Source organism: Canis lupus, chromosome 22 (genome assembly GCF_011100685.1).
Source record: "Canis lupus familiaris isolate Mischka breed German Shepherd chromosome 22, alternate assembly UU_Cfam_GSD_1.0, whole genome shotgun sequence".
In the NCBI taxonomy this organism is placed as follows: domain Eukaryota; kingdom Metazoa; phylum Chordata; class Mammalia; order Carnivora; family Canidae; genus Canis; species Canis lupus.
The window spans coordinates 5,694,848-5,718,897 of NC_049243.1; the positions used below are offsets into that span (position 1 = coordinate 5,694,848).

The following is a 24,050-nucleotide window of genomic DNA, read 5'->3' on the forward strand; positions in this document are numbered from 1 at the left end:
GAAGCACGCAACCACTGAAGCTACAGCCAACTAAGTTGGCGGGATGCTCCCAACCACTTCTGCTTTGGCCATGCCCAACTCAACTCATTTCTTCCTCAAATAGACTCTAAAAATTTTTTTAAATGGGCCTCAATTTATCCTTTATTAACTCTCAATTTCTGCCCCAGGCTGTGGACCACATGTTGAGTAGCTCTGCTCGAGGCAATACTGGCCTGAATCTGACCTAGTTTTGAATTCCGCACATTGTGATCCCTGCGTTTCACCCCTTCTTTTCACAGTCTTACGACCTTTCAAAAACCTCCATGGTACAAAAACAAAACAAAACAAAACACCTCCACAGTGTGTCCCCAATGCACTTTTAAAACAGCACATTTTGGGGCAGCCCAGGTGGCTCAGTGGTCTAGCGCGGCCTTCAGCCCAGGGTGTGATCCTGGGGGCCCAGGATAGAGTCCCAGGTCGGGCTCCCTGCATGCAGCCTGCTTCTCCCTCTGCCTGTGTCTCTGCCTCTCTCTCTCTCCCTGTGTCTCTTGTGAATAAAAAAAAATAAAATAAAATAAAACAGCACATTTTATTGAGGGATCATTTATACACAAGCAACGGTATGGTTTCCGGGTGTACAATGTGATGGACGCGGGCAGATGTCTACACCCCTGGAACCACCACCACAATCACGGTACAAAGAGATTCCCTGTGGCCCGCGTAGTCTGTTGGGCCCGGGTCTAGGGCCCAATTCGCACACCGCTTCCGTCACTAGAGATCAGTTTTGCGCTCTCCTTTGACGTGTTGTGATGATTCTGAGATGCATCCACGGTGGGGACGTGTCCGTAATTTTTCCCTTTGTATTGCAGTACGGTGCTCCCCTTGGCTCCTCCTGGTGTTTCTAGTTGGGGGTTACTGTGGGGAAGGCCTCTGCGAACATCTGTGTATTAGCCTCTGGGTGGACGTCACGTTTCACTTCTCTCGGATAAATAGCCAGTGAGTGGAGTGGCCGGGGCTGTACCGCAAACAGGTGAATGTCGAACGCCAAACCCATTTTCCCACTCTTTCAATCTCCTCCCATTCCTCCTACCCACCTTTGAGCCAAACTGAACTACTTTCTTTTTCTCAGACGCATCCTAAGATCTCCTGCCTCCGTGCCTTCCTTCAGGTTGATTCTTTGGCCTGCAGCACCCCTTTCCAGATCTTTCCATGTACCTTAGCTGGGTTCAAGCACTGACTCCACAAGCCCTCCTTCTCCCTCGTGGTTAGAGGTGACTCCTCCCCCTTGGAAAGCCCCAGAGCCATACCATTCTGTCAGTCTTACAGCTTGTCTCTACGTGTCCCTAATGGCAGGCTCCAGTGTGGAGGCTCCCCACCCTCACAGGGCCTAGTTGAGTTCCTTGCATAGGGCAGGTATCCGGTGAATGTTAAGGAATGCAATGTGTAGGGCATGGAAAGGCCAGCATATCTGGTGTTTGAGAAAAGGGGGTAGGTAAATCACTCGGAGAGGAGGAAGCTAGTGGTGGCCACAGTAGCTCCTTTGCAACAGCCTCATTTGAAAACAGACTCAGGGGCAGCCCTGGTGGCTCAGTGGTTTAGCACCACCTTTGGCCTGGGGTGTGATCCTAGAGACAGGGGATCGAGCCCCGTGCTGGGCTCCCTGCATGGAGCCTGCTTCTGTCTCTGCCTCTCTCTCTGTGTGTCTCGTGAATGAATAAATAAAATCTTTAAAAAATTTTTTAAAAATTTAAAATATTTATTTAAAAAAGAAAGAAAACAGACTCAGTTAAGTATCTGCCTTCGGCTCAGGTCATGATCTCAGGGTCTTGGGATTGAGCCCCACGTCGGGCTCTCTGCTCAGTGGGGCACCTGCTTCTCCTTCTCCTTCTGCCCTCCCCTGGCTCCTGCTCTCTCTCTCTCTCTAATAAATAAAGAAATATCTTAAAAAATAAAAATAATATAAATAAGTAAACAGGAAAAAAAAGAAAAGCAGACTAAGAACTTGTCCACCTATGTGATGTGTGGTGTAATTCAAAGGGTGGCAAGATATCTTGGTTCTCTGTACCCTCAACACAGCCCTCCTCCAAGTGATGTGCCTGCATATCTGACATTCCATCATTTTTTTTTGACATTCCATCATTAAATATCCACTCCTATTTAGGAATTGAGAATCAACAATTGGTAATTTCACAAATAGAGACAACCAGCATTTAAGTGCCTCCTGATGAAAGGACATGATGCCAGCTATGAGACTATCTTGTGAAAAAGAGCAAACCTGAAGCTAGTATCAAAGTACGGCCACCCCAGGGACAGAGGATGTATTAGACTCAGTACGGTGATGCCGTCGCAAAATCCTGACTGGTGGTGGTGGTGGCGGTGGTGGAGAAGGGGAACTCTAAAGAGCAAATAATTGTTTTTTTTTAAACAAATAAATTGAAAGAAAAAAGAGTCAAACTATAGATTAAGAGACTAAAAAGACAGATCAGCTCATTGCAATTTATGGACCTTTTTTGGATCCCAATTGGAGTAACTTGTAAAAAAAAATCTATGATGTTGATATTATGGGTTTTGCTTTTGCTTTTGTTTTTTTTTTTTTTTAGTCCATCTTTTAGATTATGGAGCAAGAGAGAAGTGGATGGTGATATAGATGAAACCAGACTGGCAATAAGTTGGTAACTCCTGAGGCTGGATGATGGGAACATAAAGGTTCATTATATTACTGAAATTTCCATAATCAAAAATTAAAAAAGTAAAAAGGTCTGCCTTTGGGTCACATTTTTGGGGCTCCAATAGGCCTTTTTTAAAATGCAAGCCTTGGGATGCCCGGTGGCTCAGTGGTTGAGCGTTGGCCTTCGGCCCAGGGCGTGACCCCGGGGTCCTGGGTTCGAGTCCTGCATCAGGGTCCTCGCAGGGAGCCTGCTTCTCCCTCTGCTGTGTCTCTGCCTCTCTCCATATGTCTCTCATGAATAAACAAAATCCTAAAAAAAACCCACAAGCCTTCCCAGTAGATTAGCACATTAATAAAAGATAAACCATTAACATTTTAGCGCCTGATGGTTTCCGGTAGCCGACATGAAATGCTCACCTTCCTCAACCCAGCCTTTCAGCAGCCTGCGCCCCACCTGCTCTGGGTTCTCCCTCCCTGAACCTTAGCCAGCCCCCCAGCCCCCCGCTGTCCTGCATCCATCCCCTTCTGTTTGTCTCCTACCGCCTCCTCTTCCATCCTCTACTTGGCCAAACCCACCCATCTCGAAAGCTCCAGACCGACATGACTCTCCCGAGTGCCCCCCATCCCCGCCTCCAGCACACAGCCCCGCACCCCCAGACACACCCCGAACAGCCATGATGCAACCGCAGTTCGCCAACGCTCAGCGCATCATGTTAGATTGGGATGGAGAATTCTGGGGTCTTCTCCAACTCAACTCAAAATAGACGTTTTTGGTGGATTGACTATGTGGGTTTTTATATATATATTTAATAAATAAATAAATAAATAGGAATATTTTAAATTTATTTTTTCATTCTAAACCATGGGTTTTTAGTCCTTTCCTTTCCTATGGCCCTCTGTGGTAGCCTGGTGAAGCCTATGAACCTCTTCTCAAAATAATATTTTTAAATGTGTAAAATAAAGTACATATGATTACAAAGGACACCACTGAAACACAGTTATCACAGTATTAAACAAACTTATAATAAAGTCATATTTGCTTCTTAGTGCATTAAATGAGAAGATTCACTGACAGGTCTAATAACTACTAAAATATTAAAGAAATGACGAGTGTGAAGGATACTCTGAGCTATTTGTACAACTATGTTGTCCTAAGTAACTTGTTAGTGACAAAGTCATAGGTATTGGTCTTACTACTGTGCTGTGTTGCCTGCATTTAGGATTGAAAAAATTACTAATTTTCAGCTAGAGGTTAATGAAAATGTACTTTTTTTTCCTACCCAAGTGCATACCTCCTGGATTTTTATTTTTTAATTATTATTATTTCTTTTGCCATTGAATTCTCCTTGGGTCCTTCTGCTTGGGTTGGAGAGAAAGTCTTACTTAGTGCTAGTGTGGCCTTTTTTTTTAAGATTTTATTTATTTATTCATGAGAGACACAGAGAGAGAGGCAGAGACACATGCAGAGGGAGAAGCAGCGTCCATGCGGGGAGCCCGATGTGGGAATCGATCCCGGGTCTTCAGGATCACGCCCTGGGCCGAAGGCAGAGGCTCAACCACTGAGCCACCCAGGCGTGCCCACCCCCTTTTTTTTTAATTCATGAAAGATACAGAGGGAGAAGCAGGCTCCCTGTGGGGAGCCTGATGTGGGACTGGATCCCAGGACCCCAGGATCATGACCTGAGCTGAAGGCAGAGGCTCAACCACTGAGCCACCCAGGTGCCCCTACCTCCTGGATTTTATCCATAGGAGGTGGGAAGGGGTGTTCATGGACCCCGGGGCAAGAACTCCTTATAATATTAATTTTCATACCTAACTTTGGAGTCATAATTTTATGTTTGTTGCCTTCAATAGGGCCTCCCCAGTGATATCAGCTTTAGGCCCTACAAAACCTGGATCTTTCCTGTACACCCAGGCAATGACCACTTGTCACCATCTTCACAGTGAACACAGGGGTGGAGGTAGGGGGCAGGCAAGCCACTGGCACCTTCCACCTGTCACTACCCACCTGCTGGCTGACGCCTCTGCCCCGGGCCTAGTCTGCTCTCCCCTGAGCCTTGACAACCTCAGGGACCCCTCTGCCGGGTCACTCCTCTGTGACCCCTTCACAGCTTCCCACCTCCCCGGAGGAGGCTCCCCGGGATGCGGCCCCATCCCCCATGATTTCATCTCCAGCACCTCCCTCTGCTTGCTTGTCCCCGGGAGTTCCGCGTGGCTCCCCCTCCTCTCCTAAGGCCTCAGCCATCCTGCCAGAAAGGAAGGCCTTTCCTAACCAACCACCCAACGGAGCAACCCCACTCCACGTGGGGTCACCTGCTGACCACACTTACCTGCTGCTGTCTAATCTCCCGGTGCACCCAACAGAGTGAAAGTTCCACGAACCCAGGGACGTGTATTTTTTTTTTTCTTCTTCTTTTCAGTTTTGGTGTTCAGAATACTCTCCAGTAGGCACTTCATACATATTTGCTGAATAAATTACAAAATAGGAACTCGCATCAGAAGAGACTGGGGGCTTAAAATCTAACAAGAGTGTTGCCATTAAGCAAAATTTCATCTGGAAAGAAGGAACGCCAGGAAGGGGCCTAAAATTCACATTTCTGTAAAGCAGATGTCCCCCCTCCCCGCGAGGTGTCCTCTGACTTTGTGAAGAGAGTAAAAGGCCAGGCCGCTGGCTTGCCCACGATGCTTGCTTGCCCCAGGAGGGACGCATTTCAAGACGTTGGTGGGGGAAGGGACCGTCACAGGGTGATGGTTACAGGTGTTTACCTGTCTGCTTTTGGTGCAGCGCCAAATCTTCTGGAAACATTCAAAGGACACAGACTTTGGGGGGCGACTTGTGGACCCCCTTGCACATCATCCTAGGAAAAATCAAAGACCACAGTTCAGAACCACACCCACGGCCCTGGAGACCGGGTTGGAGTTCCGTGGGCCGGGCGATGGCCAGATCCCTGTCCCTGTCCGTCCTGGCCCCCACCCACCCCCCCAGCCTCTGTCGCGGCCACTCCCCGCCCTGGGACCCCCGCCCCGGCCACCTGTGCCGGCAGCACAGAGCGCAGGCCTCCGGGAGCTGGGGTTGGGCAGGACCCGGCTTCCCCCGAGTGCGGGGGCGGGGCCGCCGGGGACAGGACGGGGACAGGGACGGGGACTGGGGCAGGGGACGGGGGACAGGGACGGGGACTGGGGCAGGACAGGGATGGGGACAGGTCAGGACAGGGATGGCGACAGGGACGGGGACAGGGATGGGGGACAGGGCCGGGGGCCGGGCCGGGGCCGCGGGGCGGCAGGAGGGCCGGGGGTGGGGAGCGCAGCTCGCTCCGCGCCGCCAGCCCCCCAGGCCCCCCAGGCCCCCCCAGCCCCCCAGCCGCGGCTCCTCCGCCAAGCGGGTTCCCCGGCGGCGCGCGCAGGAAGCGGGAGCAGGAAAGCCAAGGCGACGCCGCAGGGCGCGACCGCGGGGGAGGGGCCGCGGGGGGGCGGGGGGGCTGGGACTCCGCGGGGTGCCCCGCTCCCCCTGGAGGGGACCGCGGCCGGGAGACCCCGGGGAGACCAAGGGCTGCGCTCCGCTTCCCTCCGGCCGGGACGGGAGCCCCGCGGGAGGAGCCCAGACTCGCTCGGGCTCAGCAGCACCAAGCGCCGGTGGAAATGCACCATGACGGGGGCGGGGGGGGGTGTTGGGGGGGGCGCATGGGGGAGAGGGAGGGAGGGAGGGGGGACAGAGGGACAGAGGGACAGAGGGAGAGAAGTGTTGCTTCTAGATAGGTCTTTGCAGAAAGATGCCAAACATTCCTTTGGGGATGAAGGGAAATGATGCTGTTGGTGCATTAAGCTCAGTCTAATTCTATTTTATGCTGCGGACACTCTGAGACGGCCAAGGTGGTTACTCTGAGCTCCTGTGAACTTCCTCTTCCCGAGGGTGTTGACACCTGCCGTGCAAGGTTCCTGTGCATCACCTTGGGATTCGAGGTCTCTAAAGCTCTCTACACATGTGCTGTCACCCTTTTGTATCTTTTTGCGATTATTTAGCCTCCCCTATTCCTGCCCTTTTCTAACCGCCCCCCCCCTCAAAAAAAAGGCAAAGGCAAGCAAAATGCTGACATGGTGGGGGTGCAGGGTGGGAAGGGAAAACAAACGGATAGTGAATGTCTGAAATCTTGCCCCGGGGTCTCCTGGAACCAACCAAAATCAAGTATATAAGGGCAGCTGAGTCAGTAGTTGTCATTCTGGCTCTCAAGAAAAACTTAACAAACTTTTCAAGCACTTCTCCAAGGCTTGCCAAGGGAATTAGACTGCGCAGGGAGGCTGCTATGATTTCACCAAAATGTGTACAACCAGTAACTGCAACCCATTAGTTGCGCCACTAGGGTATAGATACACGTGGGGGAAAGAATGAAAAATATCTGCAATAGGTTAAAAAAAGAAAAGGTACTTAGGTGAATTTTTCTTTTTGGAAATCACCGCCCGGGTGCGGCTTCCCTAAGTTAACCCCCCACCTGGCCACGTACTCCTAGGGCCCGGGGCTCGGGAGGTGTAATTCCTCGGACGCCAGCAGGGGGCGCCCATGCCCGCTTCCTACAAAACTCCGGGGCCTAGTTCGTTCTAAAGACTCGTGAGACGCAGGCAGCTCCCGGGCTGTTCCAGCGCTTGGGCGTCTCCTCCCGGGAAGGTGGTGTGTGGGATGCACGGCTGGGGACCCTGGGTCCACCGGTGTGAACTGGAAGGTGACTGGGCTCACGCCCACTGTTGGATTTTAAAGTCTTGGGCCTTGTTTTCTGTTGTGGTTTGCTGCTGAGGGGGAGGCTCCGTCTCCCCTCTCTCAACTTGTCCACCTCCCAGGTTCTTGCAGCGGTTCCCCAGCAGTGTGGTTACAGCCTAATGAACAGGTAGATATGGATGCGAGGGGGGGTGTCCATCCACAGGTGAGTGGGAGCAGCTCCGCAGAATCCAAAGAGCTTCTTAACATGTTCTAAAAGTTAAAAGTTTTTATATTTTGGGTTTTTTTTTTTCTTTATTCAGGAGAGAGAGAGAGAGAGAGAGAGAGAGGCAGAGACCCAGGCAGAGGGAGAAGCAGACTCCCTGCGGGGAGCCTAATGTGGGACACGATCCCAGGACCCCGGGTTCCCACAGCCTGAGCCACAAGCAGACACTAAACCACTGAGCCACCCAGGTGCCCCTAAAAGTTAAAAGTTCTGAATAAATACTGGGATTCCTTTTATTTTCAAATACCTCTCTGAATCTCCTTAGCCTTGTTTACTGTGACTCACTGTATCAAATATTTATTGCTGTGTAACACCCAAACGTAGTGTTTTATTATTTTTTTTTCAAACGTAGTGTTTTAAAACAATAAACACTTATTATTATCTGGCAGCTTCTATAGGTTTAAGAGCTGGGGCGTGACTCAGCTAGGTAGTTTTAGCTTGGGGCCTCTCTCATCAAGTTGTCAAAATGTTAACTGGGTCTGCCATCATCTGAGTCTGGCTGGGCTGGAGGATCCACTTCCAAGAAGCTCCTTCACATGACTGTTGGTAGGGAGCCTTAATTCCTCACCCCGTGGGTCATCATAGGACTGCTTGAGTGTCCCAGTGAGGCAGCTGGTTTTGCCCACAGTGAGAGATCCAACAGACAGCAAGGTAGAAACCACAATATCTTCTAGGATCTAGCTTTGGAAGTCACACACCATCATTCCCTCGACATCTAATGCTTACACAGGTCAGCCATATTCAACATGGGAGGGGGACCACCCAAGGGTGTGAATTCCAGAAGGTAGGGACCATCCAAGAGGCCCTTGGAGGCTGTCTACTGCTTGGCTTGTTTTCAGGATGCACGTTTAAGGGGTCCCTGGGGGGCTCAGTTGGTTAAACATCTGCCTTTGGCTCAGGTCATGATCTCGGGGCCCTTGGACTGAATACCAGGTTGGGCTCCCTGCTTCTCCCTCCCCCTCTGCCCTTCCCTACCCCACTGTCTCATGCTCTCTCTCCAAAAAAACTTAAAGAGAAAAAAGAATGTCCACTTAAATATCTTTTCAAATGTACGTTTTATCTTGTTTAATGTTATTGAAAATGAATACTTGAACCACTTTTTACATGTGTACCAGAAGTTTTCTTTTCCTATGAGTGCAAAGGCCTCCCTCTTCCGGTCAGAAAACAACTCCTGAAGAGGTGTGTGTTGGGGATGTGTGAGTCCTGTCCTTAATAATATACGTATGACATCTCACAACTATAAAAACTGATGTGTTGGGGAGAGGTTGTCCACTTTCTGGTTGGGAATGTTCTCATTTCTTTCTGCATTCAGACTCTCTAGCAAATGACAAGTTATACTAATAAAATTCAATTCGGGTCACTCGGGGAGTTTCTGGATCATTTTTGCTTCATAATTAACAACCCCAAGACTTTTTTTGGTATGACCTGACACTAGCCATTCCTGAATGGTGCCTGGAATGATTCTTATATTCTCTCTTCACAGATGAGGGCTCCAAGGCAGAGAGGTTTTAAGCAACCTCTGAATTGGACAAGGCTGAGAAACTACAGTTTCGACTCATAGAGACCCTGGATGCCACTAAAAAATTAAGAGAATGACTCTCGCTCAGCAGAGAGCCTGCATTTCTGTCAACAGTAGAGGCTGTGGCCAGGCATCAAGTAGCTATGTCACTGACCCTCACACGAAATGGATGTTGCAACAGTGCCAACAGAGGGTCCTTGGCTTCAGAAACATACCTGTGTGCAATGCCCTTTGTAATGACTATTATTATTATTATTATTATTTTTTTTTTTTTTTAAAGATATTATTTATTCATGAGAGGCACAAAGAGTGAGGCAGAGACATAGAGACATAGATGCTTCCCTGCGGGGACCCCATCCCAGGACCCCAGGATCATGACCCAAGCCAAAGGCAGATGCCCAACTGCTGAGCCACCCAGACGTCCTGAGAGACCTGAGTTTAAATTCTCCTGTCACTTCTCATTGGCTGTGTGACTCACAGCACTTTATTTAGTCTCTATGGTTCAGTTCATTCCTCTGGAATATAGAGGTAATTATATTCACCTTGCTGGGTAGTTGTGAGGTGACTGATTGATTGGTCGATTGATCTACCTAAAAAATAACATGACATTACATAGGATTTTTCTCTCTAAAAAACTGAATAAACTCTGGAGGAAAATCAGGGCAGTGAGAATATGTGATGTCCCAAATTGAGGTCCCTCACATGCTGGCATTTCAGGATCCCCAGAACCATGGCCAGCTCCCACCTGCTCACCACAAAGCAAAGGCTGTTAGTTGACAAGTCCTGCCCACACACAGAGCTCCTAATCAAACAACCAATTCCCTCACTTTAAAAATGTGACTAGGCAAGAATCATCAAGAAAGCCTTCAGCACAAAAGAGAGAGACAGTTCACAAGAAACAGAAAACAGAAATAATTCAGGGGACAGAAAAGAACATCGACAAACAATACCCTCTAATTAGTATCCTCAGTGAAGAGAAATCCACAAAAGGAGCTTTTATAAAGGATGTCATGAAATAAAAAAAAAAATAAAAGAACAGAGCTTTTGGAGATGGGATAATTTTAATACAAAAACCTTCTTAATTGGGGGTGCCTGGCTGGCTCAATTGTAGAGCATGAGACTCTTGACTTGGGGTCATGAATTCAAGCCCCGTGTTGGGCCTAAAGCTTATTTAAAAAACATTTTTTTTAAATCTTCTTTTTTTTTTCTTTTAAAGATTTTATTGATTCATAGAGACACACAGAGAGAGAGAGAGAGAGAGAGGGGGGCAGAGGCACAGGCAGAGGGAGAAGCAGGCTCCACGCAGGGAGCCCGACGTGGGACTCGATCCAGGGTCCCCAGGATCAAAACCCGGGCTGCAAGCAGCACTAAACCACTGCACCACCAGGGCTGCCCTAAAATCTTCTTAATTGAAGGATTGGAGAATTAAAATGGGGCCATTTTTCAGAACACATTTTATTATAAGGCAAAATGAAAAATTGAAAGAAAAGATTAGACACTTAAAGAATCAATCCAGGAACCAACCTCTGATCGATAGTAGCTTAAAAGAGAGAGAACAGAGAAAATGCAAGAGAGGAAATTTTGAAAGAAATATAACAAATAATTTCCCTGAGATGAAGGGATGTCTTTAGACTGAATGCCATACTGAGTGTTGAGCCCAGGAAGTGTAGAAAGCCCCAGACTGGGACCCTTCGGGGATCTCAATGTTATATAACAGATTTGACGAGGTGTCCTAGCACGGTTCACACTTAGTAGGACATCAGAACCTGAAGAAAAAAAAAGCTCCAGTAAAGAAAAATATTAATATTAGTCTCAGGAAGTATACACTATGTACCAGGAATTCATAGAAGCACTACTCTATTAAATCACTGAATCATTAGCCCTCTGCGTAGGTGTTATCACCATTCCTACTTCACAGACAAGGAAACTGGAGTCACGGAGCCAGCAAATAGCAACAGAGCCAGGTTGGAAACTGGAGCAGTCTACGGGTAGAGCCTGCATCCTTAACCATTACATACCCTGCCTCGCAACACTTCACCCCCAAGGAAGGAGGTGCAGCTTCCCCAGCAATACTGGGTGCTAAAACAAAATGGCCCAATGCCTCAGTATTTCTGAAGAAGATTATTTCAACCAGGAATTCTATCCCCAGTTAAATTATTAATGAAATATGAGGGAGAAAGAAGATATTTTCAGGCATTCAGAGGGAGAACACTTACTTCCTATATATCCTTTCTTAGGAAGTTAGTTGAGGATGTAATCCTCAAAAATGAAGGGGAAACAAACAAACAAAAAAAAGTAGTAAGAGAACTCCCAGAATGACAGACATGTAATCCAGTGTAAAGCAAGATGACCGAAGTTTCCAGAGGGAAAAGAGGAGCTCTATGGAATAGCTAGCATTATTGAAAACTTGAGTGTATGGACAGTCGGCAAATACACGTATGTCTAGATAAATGTATAAAGAAAAGTATGGCTAGATAAAGATACAGAGGGGAAGAAAAAAGATATATTTAAACTCCAGGAGGGGCACCTGGCTGGCTTAGTCGGTAGAGTGCGTGACTCTTGATCTTGGGGTTGAGCCCCACGTTGGGTGTAGAGATTACTTAGAGGTTTCCAAAAAACCTTAAAAAAGAAAAACCCAACCAACTTCAGGAAAACAAAAAGCTCTAAGAAGAAAGTCATGGTCTAGATGAAAAGAGACTAGAAAGGAGGAGGTAGACGTGGCATAGGTACCGTTTTTGTTTTTCCTCCTAAGTCCTCTGTCCTGGTCGATCTGTTAGCCACAGACATGGTGCTCTGATGTCAAAATTTTTATCAATATCTAGGTATAATCTTTTTAAGGAGCTAAGCGTTCATAGTTGAGTAGGTTGAAATAGGGAGGCTGATTCCTTCACGCGGTAGTTGATTCTATAGCAAGATTCTGAAGCAAAAACAGAAACAGGCAACCAGAAATAGGAAGGCGTGGAGCACATTTAAACTCTGAAGGAAAGGGCAGCCTGGGTGGCTCAGCGGTTTAGCACCACCTTCAGCCCAGGGTGTGATCCTGGGGGCCTGGGATCGAGTCCCATGTCAAGCTCCCTGCATGGAGCCTGCTTCTCCCTCTGCCTGAGTCTCTGCCTTTCTCTCTCTCTGTGTCTCTCATGAATAAATAAATAAAATCTTAAAAACAAAACAAAAACAACAAAAAAACCCTGAAGAAAACTTGCACAAGTAGAAATCTGACCTTCAATAGGTAGAAATAAACTTGTTCAGTTACTGAAAAAATATCTTTAAAGGCAGAGAAAGGTCACTGCAGGTGTATTTGAAACAAATTCATGCTCCTCGTGAATTTTCACAGATTTGCACACTGTATACACACTAGTTCCTGAAGTAGGAGCTGAACTGCGCTGGCCGTCGGGCCTGGACACACCATGACTGCTACCGCCTGATGCTCATGAAGACGCCCACTGCTCCCTCAAGGCGGGAGCCCCCTAACCAGGTGTGGTCGCACAGGGATCCAAGGGCAGGACGCTCAGGGCAGCGCTGTTTACAAAATAAAGCAGAAGAAAACAAAAGCCAAAGCCAGGAATGCCCTAAATGTATGTTAGTAGTGGAGCTTTTGAGTAAAATTATGGCACATCCATCTCACAAGTCCTGTGAAGCTGTTAGGAGGACGGGAAGATGCCCGCTGTGTATTTTTTTTTTTAAAGATTTTATTTATTTATTCATGATAGTCACACAGAGGGAGACAGAGAGGCAGAGACACAGGCAGAGGGAGAAGCAGGCTCCATGCACCGGGAGCCCGACGTGGGATTCGATCCCGGGTCTCCAGGATCATGCCCCGGGCCAAAGGCAGGCGCCAAACCGCTGCGCCACCCAGGGATCCCGCCCGCTGTGTATTAAGTGAAAGGGGCAATTTGCAGGAGGGTATATACGATGTGTCTCCTCGTATTAAATAGATGAGTTTGTACATGCTGGAAAATGGAATTTTATGATTTAAAAAAAAGGAAAAAACAACCATAATTTGTAAAATAAAATGCATGAGGCCTCTTTTGTCATCAGCTTCTCTGGGGAGTGAAGAAGGGTGGCACAGGGGTCAAGGACGCAGGGGGGCAAGGCTGGAAGGCCAGGCAGGGCTGTGGCGAAGCAGCAAGAAGGGGTGCCCGGCGGAGCTCAGCGGCGGGTTGGGGGGGTGAACAGGGCCAGTGCATCTCGGGGCCCAAGGCCTAGTGGGCGCCCATCCTGCTGGCCCACCTTGGGGGATGCTCACTCCCACAGGCACGGCTCCCGTGTGCTGAGCACCCCCTCAGCGGGCACCCGCGCCCACTGCTTGGGAGGCCACGGGAATGAGCCCCTTTCGCGCTGGGACAGAGCTGACAGCGCGACTTAGAGAGCAAGTAGCGGGCCTCGGCTCCCTCGGCCGCTGCGAGCCGGAAGCCCAAAGTCGGAGAGCAGATGCCAACTTCTACGAGGGGCCTAACCGCTTACTTGTCCCACAAATGACTTATTTTAATCAATTACTTAATTAATTTTCTCTTACCCATTTTTTACGCTTTGCCGCGGTGGGAACTGATGCAAAAGGGAAGCATGTCCCAGTAGGTTGCAGCCCCCGGAGCTTGTGGGGGCAGCTTGTCCAGGCAGGTGACAAGCACAGGGACTGATGTGAGCTTTGGGGGGCGCAGGACCTGCAGGGGGGTGAAGGGGGCGGGGAGAGAAACCGAGGCAGGGGAAGAGCAGAGGTTGGACACAGACACTGGAGGAGAAAGCTGCGAGGAGCTAGAGGGGAGAGGAAGGAGAGGAGGGGGAGGAAGAGGGGGAGGAAGGGAGAGGCGGAAGGGAGGGCCATCGTTTGGCCTGGGCCCTGCCTGGGCCCCACGATGCCCTCCCACAGACCCAGGGGCACGCTTTCCCAGCCGAGGGGGCCGCACCACCTGCGCTCCCTGTCCGCGCTGCTGCCTGCAGAATCCCCGCATCCGGTCTAACCAGCCACCTACACTTCCACTGCCACCACCTCCACCTCTACCTCCACTGACACCACCACCTCTACCACCGCCACCCCTCCGCCACCTCCATTTCCACTGCCGCCTCCTCCACCTCCACCACCACCACCACCTCCACTGGCACCTCCGCCTCCACCACCACCTCCACCACCACCTCCACCTCCACTTCCACTACCTCCTCCACCTCCTCCACCTCCACCGCCACCGCCGCCGCCACCTCTACCTTTACCTCCACCTCCGCCTCTGCCACTGCCATACCTCTCTGATGGTTTGGATTTACTGCCAAACCCCTTCAACCGTAACTCCCCTGGCTCATCTCGCCCTGCTCCACCGTGGCCCTGACCCCTATCTCCTGGCCGCCGTCTCTAGCTGGATACCTTTCGGTTCAGGCCCTGACTGCAGGTTCCCGCGCAAGTCCAAGTAGACGTTGTCAGTGTATTTCCTCCATCAGTCTACAGTGAATAAATCAAACACCGTCATCATCATTTCATCTGGGGCCTTCTCCTTCGTTCCCCATGTGGGTCGCTAACTGGTTCTTTCTTTCTTCAGGACATCTTCCTCCTCTCCCTGTCCGTTTCCATCTCGGCTCTCAACTTTGGTTATCACATCCGTTCATCTACTTGACGAAGATTTATTAAATGTCTCTCGTGTGCCAAGCACTGTGCTGGATAGAGAGTCATCGGCGCTCGTTCCAAATTCCAGCGTGGCAGTCGGAGGAGCAGACACAGGGCCTCCACACATGGCAGGGGGTGTCCCCAGCCGCCCCTGGCCTCCTGCACCCCTGCTGACTAACCGGGCAGGCAGTCTGAGCTTCAGCACCAGTTCCGACCACACACTTCCTCCCCAGGGTCTGGGAGCTGCAAGTAGTGCCATTACCGCATCATTTTCCTGTTGCCTGTGAATGGTCCCTCTAGCGCATTTCTAGAAAGAGGAAACTTAAAATGTCAGCAAGAAGGACTCTTGCAAATCCCCTTTGGGCCTGTTTCCTGGCAGAGTGACACCACTGAGGACAGGGCTCCTGAAGCATGGAGATCTGAGAAAGACAACCGAAGGGACACGGCCATCGCCAGGTTTAGCAGGTTTCGGAAGCTCGGTACTGGTACCGAGTCAGACTCGGAACGCTCAGTGCCTGACTAGCCTGCAGTAAATGGGAACACCCTGGAATGGGTGCTCAAGAAATGGGCACTGATGTGGGACTCAATCCCGGGTCTCCAGGATCACGCCCTGGGCTGAAGGCAGGCACTAAACCCCTGAGCCACCCAGGGATCCCTCAACAATCATTAATTTGGATACTTCCACAGTCTCATTTCTTTACATCGTTCCAATTTCTTTCAGATTCTAGGCAGCGGGGCCTGAGGCAATTCTGCAAGGCCTCAGACTTCCCTCCATGCAGGTGGCCAAGAGCCGTGAGGGTGATCGCTAACCTCTCAGCCCAGCACATCCATCCTTTGCATCTCTCCACTCTGAGGGATGAGCGGTTTCTTCATCCTTCATCAAGTCTCTCTGCTGCCAAGTGAGAGGACAGTGCCAGGTGCCCCGAGAACTCGCTGACACTCCTGCGGGTCTCAAGGAGCTGCTAAATGTCCTTTGTCAGGTCCTCGAAAAACATGCTTGAACGGCAGCCCCCAGGCCGACCCACTGCTGGCTTTCAGCTGCAGAGTGCGGTTTTCCGCCAAGCCCAGCTCTGAGGTCAGTCCCAGTGTTTTCAGCCCGCGTGCTAGCATTGCGACTCAACCCAATTTAAATTAACTTGGCAAGGGAGCTTTCATGAGCTGTGCCATCACCACCCTCTCCTAGCCCAAAAGTAGATCTTGTGTAGGTGTAGTCTCCACTTTGATAAATGACGGAGTTGTGCACTCGTGTTATCTGAGGATGGAAGGCGGCGAGTGGTTGTTTGCAAAATAAGGTTTATTCATCATTGAAAGAAGTCTGGAACGAGTTCTCCTGTCAAGCTGGCTCGAGGCAGGAGAAGCCGACTGTTGCACCAAAACACACATGTGCCCAGAGTCCTCGTCATCCCGCCACCAGGTGAGGGCCTTGCTGGCTCCAGGAGGTCTGAGGTCTGCCTCTTGTGCCGGGCCCGGTAAGGACCCTGTGCGTCACCTACCTCTACTTCACACGGCTCCGAACCCCAAGGCACAGGGGGCGCGGGGGTGCGATGGACAGTGTCTGCCCTGCAAGGAACAGCCGTGGAGAGGCATCGTCTCCATCTATTCCTAGCGCTCTTGTCCCCTCCGGGGTAGGAGCCAGTCCTCGGGCAGGGACATCAGAGCAGACACTCCAAGAGAAGAAGCTGAGGCGCCGGAGAGCCCAAGGGACTGGCCTGGGGATTCTGAAGGCTAAGTTTACACACACTGGGGCACCGAGTGCTGGCTTCCTCCTCTCGTTGTCTACACCAGGACACTCACCCCAAGAGGAAAAGGGACGGGGGTGTGTCATGGGCTGCTTGCCAGCTCTGGTGACCCTGGGGTGAGACCCGGGCTTGGGGTACCCAATCCCAGAGCTCTAAACTAGTGCGAGGGCTCTAGGGCTGGCCAGTATTTACCTTTGTGCTTTTCTCCCCAAACTGCAGTCACTATTTGGTCTGTTTGGTAAAGACAATCGCCATCATCCAATGTTGCTTCTTCTCTGTCCTCAGCTTCTCATCCCTGTTAACAGCTTTCAGCCCTTTCCCGCAAAAAGGCAAGCAAGGGGAGGAGAAACGCAGGCTACTGTTATCACTCGGGGCAGCAGCTCTGGAAACGGAGTCAACAAGAAACGTTTATTTTTATTTTATTTTATTTTGTTTTTTTTGTGTGTTTCTTTTTAAGAAACGTTTATTGAGTGGATGCTATGTGGCAGGCCCTGAGCCACTTCACAAACTCTGCTCGCTCCTCCCACCCCCAGTCCCTGCTGGGGACAGGTATCCCCCGTCTCGGGTTCCAGGTGATGGCACGGAGGCCTCACGACGCTCCAGCTGCTGGCGTGGAGTCAAGCTCGGGGGCTCGGCGTGGGCTGTGGGGGGTCATACTCGACAGGTACATACCACTGTGCATCAGGGAAAGCCTGGAACCTCCCGACAAGCGGCTCCTGGCCAGGAAACCACCACCACCCTGGTGATTCCTTCTGCCGTTGAAAACGTTGATGGGTGCGATTGCTTCAGACCTGCTTGATGGCAAGAAATAACTTGGGGAGGGGGGTCAGCCCCAGTGGCGCAGCGGTTTAGCGCCGCCTTCAGCCCAGGGTGTGATCCTGGAGACCCGGGATCGAGTCCTACATCGGGCTCCCAGCATGGAGCCTGCTCCTCCCTCTGCCTGTGTCTCTGCCTCTCTCTGGGTCTCTCATGAATAAATAAAATCTTAAAAAAAAAAAAAAGAACTTGGGGTGTCAGGGACACCCGGCGGGGCTTGGCCGGTTAAGTGTCTGACTCTTGGGTTTGGCTCCGGTCATGATCTCAGGGTCATGGCATCGAGGCCCACATTGGGCTCCTCACTCAGCAGTTTGCAGGAGGTTCTCCCTCCCCCTCTGCCCCTCCGCCTGCATGCTCACTCGCGCGCGCTCTCTCTCTCTAATAAATATATCTTAAAAAAAACCAAAACTTGGAGCTTTATTGGAATATAGAGCTGGGGCCCCTCCCGAGGGATGTTTCAGTGCCCTCCGGGGAGCGCCCAGGCCTCCGCATTTCACCCCCTGGCCCCCGGGATTCTGGGGACTTGGGGGCATGGAGAGTCCCAGGCCGCAGGGAGGCCGCAGCTCCGCCACCATCAGGCCGCGGGGGGCGGCTCGCAGCCCGGGGACAGAGGCGGCTGCCGGATTCCTTGAGATGCTGCTGCTCCCACGGCCACGCCACGCAGGTTCTTTCCCCTGACGCGGCCTCGAGGCAGCCGGCTTGTGCGGCCTGTGCGGGACGCCGTTCCTCCCTTTTGTAGGGGGGTGGTCCACCTTCTCCCCGGAATCCTAGGAATTCCAGGAACTCTAGAACTGGAAAGGCCTTTCCCCCTTCATTTTCACCCGCCCCTTAGGATCCATGGGGGGCCTTCCCCCCAGGGCTCTATTTCTTCAGTTGGGGACCTCAAGGCACAGAATCATACAGAAACAACAGGGGGGCGCCGCCCTCGGGTGGAGCTGGAGGCGCTGGGGCTGCTCTCCGGGGTGCCCAGCCATCAGCCCTTCTTCCACTGGAAGCCTCCCCGCAGCTGGGCCTGCCTCCCGTGCTTCTCCCCACCCATCAGGTTAGGGGTGGACCCTGACCAGGACAGACAGCCCTCCGATTTCCCTGGGAAATCTGGTGACGGGGACCCAGAACTAGTCAGCTGTGGGAGGCCGAGGGGCAGAGCCAGGGCGACTGGACGCCGGAGCTGGCCCTGTGCTAAGACAAAGCAAGACGCACGCTGTGGTCCGAGGGGCCTGACGCCTGCGGAGGCTCCACGGAAGGCACGGTTGGTAGGACGGGGCGGGCAAGAGCTGGGGGGCAGCTGCAGGAGCCCAAGTGAGCGCAGAAGAGCAACCCCTCCAGGCTTGGGAGGCCGGCTAGATGGGCCAGGCCCTGGCTTAGACGCCCAACCTCTCAAAACCAGAAAGGACGTCGGGGTTCATCCTTGCCAACCTCTCCCCTAGGACGGACCCTCTCTTTCCCGCTCACCAGCTTCTCCTAGGCCGCCACAAATTTCTCCTCCAGACTACTGGTGACAGCAGCTGACCTAGGTGGCAAATGTAAGCATTTGGTGTGCGGGGGAACGTGGAACCCGGTTCTAACTTGCTGCTTCGTACTTTTCTAACGGATGTGGTGCCCTTGCCAATCGACATGTTCGATTTTTTTTCATGAGGATATCAACCAACATGGCCCAACTGAAGGTTGTCTTTTTTTTTTTTAAGTTTATGATTATTATTTTAAGATTTTATTTATTTATTCATGAGAGACACAGAGCGAGTGAGAGACAGAGGCAGAGACACAGGCAGAGGGAGGAGCAGGCCCCATGCAGGGAGCCCGACATGGGACTCCATCCCCGGACTCCAGGATTATGTCCTGGGCCCAAGGCAGGCGCTAAACTGCTGAGCCACCCAGGGATCCCTATTAGTAGTAGTAGTAGTAGTAATCTCTCTCAACATTGTGCTCAAACTCAAGACCCGGAGATCAAGATCGTGTGCTCTTCCGACTGAGCAGCCAGGGGCCCCAACGAAGTTTTTGTTTTTAGATGTGATTTTTTTTTTAAGGTTTTATATATTTATTCATGAGAGACACAGAGAGAGGCAGAGACACAGGCAGAGGGAGAAGCAGACTCCATGCAGGGAGCCCGACGTGGGGCTCGATCCCGGGTCTCTAGGATCACGCCCTGGGCTGAAGGCGGCGCTAAACTGCTGAGCCACCCAGGCATCCCTTTTTAGATGCGATTTAAAAGAATCCTGTTTTTCTTTTTTGTCTTTTCTCAGTCGGTTACTTGGTATTCACCTGCAACTGCATGCAGGGGTGCCCTCGCTTCCCCGTACTAAGTTTGCAGGCTAAGGTTTGATAGGTTTAATCGAATAAGGACTCCCCACCTTCAGAAGCTGCCACTGAACAGGTCCGTCTGCCCGAGCTCAGCGCAGGGCCGGCCCACATCCGGCAGAGCACACGGCAAGAGAAAGGCACACTGGCTCTCTTCCCGGATCGTGGCTCCATGAGGAGGAAGACTCCTCGTCCAAGGGCAGGAGGCTGCGACCGGGCATGTTGGGAGGCAGCACCATTAGCAAAAGCTGCAGCTCAAGCTGCCTTGAGTTCTGACCGCAGCGCCACTGTGACACAGTTAAGAACCCACCTTGGTTTTCTCTGCTTTAAAAAATAGATCCCTTACCTCCCCGGTTACAGTAGGAAATCATTGTTCAAACTTGCCTTTTCAAAGATTTAGCAAATCGGCGATGGGTTTCTCATCCCTCAGGGACACTTCTCGAATATGCTGTGGGCGTATTAATGACTCAGTCCATTGTTGGCTTTTCGGGGACCCTCTCCCAATGGATTTAATTCAAGGCCTCTAGCTCTTCGCTCTTGGAGATGGAATGTACCTCCTCCCTTAACGCTTGGAGAATTGTCAGGGAACAGAGCAGGTTGGCAGGCCCTGACCGGCCTCCCACCTTTCCCTGATGAGAGCATCCTGCAGACTCCTGGGCTGGGCAGCACTGGAAGCCCGAGTCTCCCCTGGCAGCCGCCCGACCCCAGCACCTAGGGTGGCGCCTAGGATGCAGCAGGGTGAAATTCAATACGGTCTGATGCAGTCGATCCTCTTCTACAGTCTTCTAGGGAGAGGGTCCTCCTTGATGGCAGGACGGTTTTTCCACAACTAACACCCAGGGGGTAGAGCTAGAGCGGTATGTATCTTTGGAGTGGCCTTGACGTCATAAAAGGTATGCTCTCCCTTTGGGCTTTGCATATACACATATATATGACATATTTCACATCTGTGCTATACAAATTGCTGACATACTGTCATTGTAAAAATATACACATAAGGACAAATCCCACCTTGCCTTGCCTCCCTATCCTAGTCTCCCTAGATGGAGCACTATGAAAAGATTGGTGCGTTTCCTAATGTTTTCCTGTGTGCTTACAGAGGTATGTGCTCATGTAGAAATACATATTTTGCGGGGGGAGTACCCAGGTGGCTCAGTAGGTAGAGCGCACTTTTTTTTTTTAAGATTTTATTTCTTTGAGAGAGAGTGCATGCACATGAGCAGGAGGAGGGGCAGAGGGAGAAGCAGGTTCCCCCTGAGCAGGGAGCTCGACTCGACTTGACCAGGACCCTGAGATCATGACCTGAGCTGAAGGCAGATGCTTAACTGAGCCACCCAGGCACCCCTCATTCTCAATCCTAGATCACCGGAAATCTCTTCACCCTGGTCCTGCCACTGTTACATCTGACAACAATGATTAGGTATCTTCTAGGCGTTAAAAGAGCACAAGACTGTTCATGACCATGAAGTAGATAGAGCATGCAACTATTGGTCTCAAGGTTGTGAGTTCAAGCCCCATATTGGGTGTGGGGCCTACTTAAAAAAATGTATTTTGCTTTTATTAATATAAATAGGACCTTACTATTAAGTTTTGAAACTTTTTATACTTAATGAACCCTTCCCAGTCAATATATTCATCCAATATTTAACTGTTGCAGACATTCCATAATATAGATGAGTCATAGTTTATTTACCATTTCCCCGTTAGACATGTTTCCATGTTCATTCTACTTTTTATTGAAGTTCGACTTGCCAACATATAGAACACCTAGTGCTCATCCCATCAACTGCCCCCTCAGTGCCTGTCACCCAGCTACCCCATCCCCCCACCCACCTCCCCTTCCACAACCCTTTGTTTTCCAGAGTTAGGAATCTCTCATGGTTTGTCTCCCTAATTTTTCCCACTCAGTTCCCCTCCTTTCCCTTATAATCCCTTTCACTATTTATGTTCCCCGTATGAGTGAAACCATATAATGATCGTCCTTCTCTGATTGACTTACTTCACTCAGCATCATACCCTCCAGTTCATCCACGTTGAAGCAAATGCTGGGTACTTGTCGTTTCTAATGGCTGAGGAATATTCCACTGTATACATAGACCACAGCTTCTTTATCCATCATCTGTCGATGGACACCGAGGCTTCTTCCATAGTGTGGCTATCGTGGACACTGCTGCTGTGAACATTGGGGTGCAGGTGTCCTGGCGTTTCACTGCATCTGTATCTTTGGAGTAAATCCCCAGCAGTGCAATTGCGGGGTCGTAGGGCAGGTCTATTTTTACCTCTTTGAGGAACCTCCACACAGTTTTCCAGAGTGGCTGCACCAGGTCACATTCCCACCAACAGTGTAAGAGGGTTCCCCTTTCTCCACATCCTCTCCAACATGTGTTGTTTCCTGTCTTGTTAATTTTCCCCATTCTCACTGGTGTGAGGTGGGATCTCATTGTGGTTTTGATTTGTATTTCCCTGACGGCCAGTGATGCAGAGCATTTTCTCATGTGTCTGTTGGCCATGTCTATGTCTTCTTCTGTGAAATTTCTATTCATGTCTTTTGCCCATTTCATGAATGGATTGTTTCTTGGGTATTGAGTTTAATAAGTTCTTTTTAGATCTTGGATGCTAGCCCTTTATCTGATAGGTTATTTGCAAATATCTTCCCCCATTCTGTACGTTGTCTTTTAGTTTTGTTGACTGTTTCTTTTGCTGTGCAGAAGCTTTTTATCCTGATTTAGTACCAATAGTTCATTTTCGCTTTTGTTTCCTTTGCTTTCATAGATGTACCTTGCAAGAAGTTACTGTGGCCTCTATTTAATTTTTTAAGCTAGGTTCATTGGCATATACTTCACATGCAGAAGTTATTTTTTTTTAAGATTTGAGACAGAGAGAGATCACAAGTGTGAGCTGGAAGGAGAGGGAGACTCCTCAAGCTGACTCCCCACTGAGTGCGAAGCCTAGTGTAGGTCTCGATCATACGACTGTGAGATCATAATCTGAAATCAAGAGCTGGGTTCCATAGTGTAATGGTTAGCACTCTGGACTCTGAAATCAAGAGCTGGCCACTTAATCAATGGAATCACCCAGCTGCCCCGAAGTCACCCTTTTAAATGTGCAGGTTAGGTTTCAACACCCACAGTTCTGTAACCACCACCACAGTCAGGACTGCCATCACTAAGACCTTCCCTGGTGTCCATCATCAGTCCCTCTGCACACGTTCAGCCCCAGGCAAACACTGACCTGGGTTGTTGGCCGTCTAGTTTTGCTATTTCTGTAATGTCCTAGAGATGGAAGCATACTGTATGTAGCCCTGGGAGCCTGGCTCCTTTCACTCGGCACAGCGCAGACGCGATTCACCACACAGCTGTAGCGGCAGGCCCTCTGTCCTCATTGCTGAGTAGCATTCCGGCACAGGCCTGCACCCCATCTGTTTTATCTGGTCACAAGCTGGTGGACATCTGGCGGGGGGTGGGTGGGTGGCTGTTTCTTCCAGTTTTTGGCTATTAGGGTAAAGCTGCTATAGACACCTGTGTACAGGGTTTTGTGTGTGCACGGATGATTTTCACTTCTCTGGGGCAAATACTTAGGGGTGGGATTGCTGGGTTGTATGGTGGTATGTTTAAGTTTACAAAAAGCTGCCCAACTGGTTGTCAATGTACCTGTGTGATTTTGCACCTCCATGAACAATGTTAGAGAGCTCTAGTTGTTTTGCATGTTCATCACCACTTGGGACTGTCAGGCCTTGGAAACTGCAGCCCTCTTGATAGGTATACAACATTATCTTGTGGTTTTATTTGCAGGTCTCTCAACCAGTGATGTTGAGTAGCTTTTCTGTGCTTAATTGACCATCCATATCCTCTGGATGGGGTGTATGTGTACATCTGCTGTTCATTTTTAATTTTTTAAAAGATTTTATTTATTCATGAGACACATAGAGGCAGAAACACAAGCAGAGGGAGAAGCAGGCTCCCTCTGGGGAGCCCGATGCGGGACTCAACCCCAGGACCATAACCCGGGCCCAAAGCAGACACTCAACTGCTGAGCCACCCAGGAGCCCCTACTGTCCATTTTTAAACGGGCTTTTTGTTCTGTTATTGAACTTTGAGAGATCTTCATACAGTTTAGATCAAGTCCTTCTAATGTTTTATATTTTCTCTTCTGTACGATTTTTATTTTTAAAGGTCTATTTCAGAGAGAAAGAGAGAGAGAGAAAGAGAAAGAGAGAGAGGGAAAAAAATGAAGTGTTAGCACGGGGGAGAAGGAGAAACAGACTCCCTGCTAAGCAGAGCCTGATGTGGGGCTTGATCCCAGGGCTCCTGGAATCATAACCTGAGCCGGAGGCAGATGTTTAACTGAGCCACGGACGTGCTCCTCTTCTGTAGGATTTTTTTAAAAGGTTTCCTTTCAACATCACTGATGAGAGATCATTGTTTCTGAAGTGCTATCAGTAGTTTCATGCTACCCTGGTATCTCTTTGGAG

At 50.2% G+C, this 24,050-nt stretch overlaps 1 long non-coding RNA gene across 2 annotated transcripts; it reads right to left on the bottom strand.

The window, feature by feature from the left end:
• Positions 1-549: 549 nt before the first annotated feature.
• LOC102155887 lies at positions 550-17,300 on the bottom strand. Of its 2 annotated transcripts, XR_005376238.1 has the most exons (5): positions 17,141-17,300; positions 16,661-16,850; positions 5,414-5,505; positions 4,978-5,113; positions 550-994 (listed from the first exon to the last, which is right to left on the bottom strand). It is a non-coding gene; the product is annotated as an uncharacterized LOC102155887 (long non-coding RNA). The 2 variants fall into 2 exon arrangements; XR_005376237.1 differs by lacking the exons at positions 16,661-16,850; positions 17,141-17,300 and adding an exon at positions 5,680-5,839.
• Between the last annotated feature and the right edge of the window lie 6,750 nt (positions 17,301-24,050).